Source organism: Hipposideros armiger, unplaced genomic scaffold (assembly GCF_001890085.2).
Source record: "Hipposideros armiger isolate ML-2016 unplaced genomic scaffold, ASM189008v1 scaffold_378, whole genome shotgun sequence".
Classification (NCBI taxonomy): Eukaryota; Metazoa; Chordata; class Mammalia; order Chiroptera; family Hipposideridae; genus Hipposideros; species Hipposideros armiger.
In genome coordinates, this window is record NW_017731728.1 from 99599 (window position 1) to 104781 (window position 5183).

Here is a 5183-nt window from a genome sequence, read left to right on the forward strand (position 1 = left end):
ATGGTATTTTGTGTTAAGATGAACTATCCTCCCAGAATTTTAAATCATGAAGCATGAACAGATACAAATGAGAGCCCTGGTTTATCAATGAGCGCTCCCAGAGCGTCTGTTGTATCAGGAGAAATGAATTTGTTCCACATTTTCTCCATTAGGAGACTATAATTAGAAACTGAGCCTCTGAGTAGCGGGTTTTTTTTGTCACTCTTAATTTTCAGTTTCTCATTAAAAAATCAGTATATTTGTTGTTCTGTGACGTTATTAATAGTTCTGCAGACTGTGTGTTTAAATCATCTTTGCAGACGCGCAAGAATGACCACCTCCTAGTGGGCACATACCTGTCTGTGGACAAGCTCCTCAGGCCAGGGCTTCACCTACACCTTTGAACCCACCTGGACCCCATTTGGGGCCTGGTAAGTGTGATTGATGCCCAGCAGAACTGGTTGGGTGGCCAGGTGGTCATGCACTCTGTCACTTCTGTCCACAGGATGGCAGCATTTAGTCAAGGCTCCAGCCCCACCAGGGCCCGCCCGGCTGTTTGGGAATTTGAAAGTACCTGGTTTCTTACTGGAATGAAAACAGTACATCAGATCTCCTCCTATGAGGGAACCAGATACAATAATGCACCGTGTTATCTACCCACCCTCTCGTCCATGCACTTCCTGGAAGATGACCGCTTTGAGGTGAATTACACGATGTTTCGGGACTGGGCATCCGTCCCAGAAGGACTATCGCGGTCTAGAGCTTGTGTTAGCTGAACTCCAGCAAGTAGGCTGAAATCATAGCTCATTTCACCCACAACTCATTAGATGCAAAGAATTATTGTTAAAGAGAAAGGAGGGAAAATGAACAATTGAGCACTTACTGTATGCCATGTGCTTTAGACCAGGGCTTTCCTAAGTGCGTGGGCATCAGAATCACTGGTTAAAACACACTGCTGGCCCCCCCCCAAACCCCCCACCCCGAGCTTCTGACTCCGTAGGTCTGGGCGGGGCCTGAGGATCTGCATCTAACAAGGCCCCAGCTGGTGCTGGTGCTGGGCCAGGCAGTCGCCACTTTCAAACAATCACACCGAATCCTTAGTAAGTGTTATTGTCTCCATTTTGCAGATGAGAAAACTGAGGTTCAGGAGCTTAAATGGCTTGCCTCATGATACACCCTCGTAAGTGGACCCCTGGAATGTGAACCCCGGTCAGTCTGACTCCCAACCCTGGCTCTGCCCACCGCACCATTCTGTAAGAAAAAGGGAATCAACCTGTACTTTGGGGGTTTCTTTGAAACGTATGGCCCCAAAAAGGAGGAAGCAGTGCCCAAAGCCAGTGTGATTCTTTTCAGAGTTTAGCAATAACAATTAAGCCTGGCAGTTCCTCTGGTTATGAAAGTATTGAAGAAAGCTACCAAAGCGGAATAAACAGGTGCATTGTGTATGAAGACACATGCTGCTTTGCATTAGTCATGTAAATTAAAACGTCTTTGAAGATGAAATATAGACATGGTGGGTATTTTAATCACCAGACTCCAACTTTGAAACCAGTATAGGATGTGGAAAAAAGACAGAAGTCAGTAATTATAAAATCCTCCAGCTTGCCCGGGGAGAGAAAGGACACAGTTTGCCTATGGAAATAAATGAGTAAATTCAAGCTGGTGGGCTTTCGCTAGAAGTGAATCGGCAGATTAATGACTGGGCTTGAGTTTCCAGCAATCGTGGAGTCCTGGATGTGTCAGCCTGTGATGTATTGAGAATCTGTTCTATGGTTGTTACTCAGGCACAACCTGCCCCCAACATGCTCCCCCCACCCAATTTTATATAAAAAAATGAAACCTGATCTCTCAGGGGCTGGGATAGATTTTCTTCTAAAGATTTGTGGAGAAGGGGTGGGACATGGAGGAAGAGGACGGAAAGAGAAAGACAGCCTCGGCTCAAGCGGAGGCTTCCAGTCTGGCTGAACAAAATGGTCTCCTCCTTTTGGCTGGCTCCTCTGTACTCAGGCCTCACCTGTCTGGTCCAAACTGAACAGGTGTGCTCATGGCGGGCTTTTAAATGCAGCCAAAGAGGACTTATTAATAGCTCATGGAGCAGCAGAGGTGGGCAGGCCAGGGAGGATACACCTGGAGAGGGTACTGCCATGTTACCCGCTTCCACTCACCTCCAGCTGAGTCTCGCCTGCTACCTGGAGTAGCTGTCTCTAAAGAGAAACTTTTTTATGAGAACTTGTTCGATCTGAACTTCCAGAGCCTGCTCTAGACCTGAGGGTTCCTGAGTGTGTCCTCTTATGTCCTCACCGCAAAGCGGGTACAACCACGCACTTGGAAGAGAGATGTGCCTCTGTCTGTGGACAGGGTGGTTCCCTGAGCAATGGGGTCACCCGGCAGGGCGCTGGGAACAGGGAGAGTGGAGACAGCTCACGTGCCTCCCGGAGCAACACCTACCCTCCCAGCCCGCCCCTGCCGCCCTCGCTCACCAGGCCCTCCGTCCTTACACCTTGCTCTCCCCAGGGCATGTGAATTCACAGAGAAAAACAGGCGCTTTTGAGCAACAGCATGCTATGAAAGAAAGAACTATAAACTGAAAAGCTATAGCAGAGAAAGCAAAAATAATACTTAAAAATATCATCTGGTGGTCCGGAGGTTGGGAAGCACGGCTCTGACAGTGGGATGCTGTCCTGTCTCCTGCTCCTCAGTCTTTACTGTCAGCCGAGCTCTCACACAGGTCCCTAAGGCACAAAGTGATGCCCTGCAGGATTACGGCCGGTACCCTGGGACCTGTTTCCCGGGGTTCAGGTGCAGGCCACTGCCTCTCTCCCGGCCGGCAGGGGCTGCAGTCACATGACTTCCTCCCACCAGAGTATGATTCCGCTTCATTACATTTAGTTTTTGCTGCTGTTTCTTTGGCCAGGTGCTCCTCCAGGCCCCCCTGCGTGAGTGGAATCCCCATAACTCACCCACAGTGCCTCCTCCATTTGAAACATATGCTTCAAAAACAACCCAAACAAACATATATTTTTCAAGCCTTCCCAAAGATAGACCCCCGTGGCTCATCACAAATATTTGCGTTTCTATTCATTAGAGAGCATTAGCAAATAGGAATGTCAGACTGCCAGCCTTTCTCTCAAGGAGGTGAATCTGGATGAACTCAATATCAATAGTAAAACTTTGTCGATGGATTTATACACTACCTGTTTTCATAGATGATTTGGAAGGGCTTACTATATTAAAATACACATAGAAAACAGAAAACGCGTTAGAATGGCTATTATCCAAAAGACAAGAGATGAATGTTGGTGAGAATGTGGAAAAAGGCAGCCGTCATGCACTGGTGGTGAAATGCTACATTGGTGCAGCCGCTATGGAAAACAGTATGGAGGTGCCTATCAAAATTAAACATAGAATTATCATCTGACCCAGCAATTTCACTCCTGGGCATTTAATCCAAAGAAAACGAAAACACTACCTTGAAAAGTTGTCTGCACTCCCCATGTTCACTGCAGCATCATAATGGCCAAGATATGGAAACAGCCTAAGTGTCCATCGATGGATGAGCGAATAAGGAAAATTTACACACACACACACACACACACACACACACACACACACACACACACACACAGAAATATTATTCAGCCATAAAAAGAAGGAAATCTTGCCATTTGTGACAACATGGATGGACCTCGAGGGCATTATGCTAAGTGAAATAAGTCAAAGATAAATGCCATACGATCTCACTTATATGTGGAATCTAAAACAAAAACAAAAGCAAAAAACCAAGCTCATAGATACAGAGCACAGATTGGTGGTTGCCAGAGTTGGGGGGCGGGGGGTGGAGGACGGGCAAAATGAGTGCAAGGAGCCAATAAATATGAGCTTCCAGCTGTAAAATAAATAAGCCTTGGGGGGGGGGTCTAATGCACAGCATGGTGACTATGGCTATTAGTACTGTATTGCATATTTGAAAGTTGCTAAGAGAGTAGATCTCATCATAAGAAAAAGCAAACTTTGTTACTATGTGTGGTGATGGATATTAACTAGGCTTATTGCGGTGATTGTTTCACAATGTACAGAAATGTCAAGTCATTATGTTGTACTCCTGAAACTGGTATAATGTTATATGTCAATTATACCTCAATAAAAAAAATACACATGGAATAGAATATATAAAATACAGAGAATAAAAGAACTCAAGTGATCCGTGAACCATAACTATTCTCTGCCTCCATTTTCTTTAACGTAGGGAGAACGATACCCTTATCTCAGGATTCCATGGGGCGTGAAGGAGACAACGTTTGTGAGGACTTTCTCCAAAGGTGACACATGGCACAATTCCAGGCGCAGTTCAAGGACTCAGACCACGGCTGTGTGACTGATTCTCTCCCGCCCTCCTTCCCTTCATTTCTTTATTAATTCATATTTCAGCCACTGTTTATTAGAGCCTACTAGATGGCATTGATTGTGCTAGGTGTTGGGGATACAAAGATGCCCAGACAATGGGTCCTACTTACGTGGAACTTGACATCCAGTGCCAAGTGACCCACCCAAAAGAAAGTCAATCCTAACGTGACTTGCCCACCACAAACATATGAAGACACAACGAGGTAACTGGACCAGTCATGGGCTCTGAGGCCAGGCTGACCACGGCGCCCCCTCTCTCTGAGTCTCAGAGCCCTCCTTGTCAACTATAATCAATAATCATAACTCTCATTCAGGGTTACTGTGTGCCAGAGAGACACAATAACAGTTAACATTTCTTGAACACTTACCCTGTGCCAGGCACTTTTCTTATATGAACCCCCTTAAAACCACAACCCGGTGAGTTAACACTATTACCCCTGTCAGGCCTATGGTGTAGAGGCCCAGGGAAGCCAGTGACTTGCCCCCTGCCAGGCAGCCTGGCAGCAGAGCTGGGCTTCACACCCGGAGTCTGTGTTTGCAGAGCCCTGGATTTCAGCTCCACGCGGCTCGCTTCCTTAGCCGGGGCCGTGCATTAGTATCTCCCGGTGGGCTTTGGGAAAGGATGGTGCTTTGCTCCCACCCTGGGATATTCCGACACAGTAGGTGTGAGATGGGGTCCAGGACTATGTCTTTTTTCTTTTTTTTTATTAATTTAATTTTATTATTTTTTTATTGGGGAATTCGGGGGATGGGAACAGCGCTGGGGAATTGGGGGAAGGGGAACAGACAAGTTGCTGTCC

At 46.7% G+C, this 5183-nt stretch overlaps 1 long non-coding RNA gene across 1 annotated transcript in view; it reads left to right on the plus strand.

Moving 5' to 3' along the window:
- The window catches only part of LOC109393385 (uncharacterized), a 5984-nt gene extending 4293 nt beyond the window's left edge, over nt 1–1691 (plus strand). The window contains exon 3 of the long non-coding RNA XR_002126244.1: nt 300–1691. This is a non-coding gene — a long non-coding RNA (uncharacterized LOC109393385). The remainder of the gene's footprint in view (nt 1–299) is intronic.
- The last annotated feature ends 3492 nt before the right edge of the window (nt 1692–5183 follow it).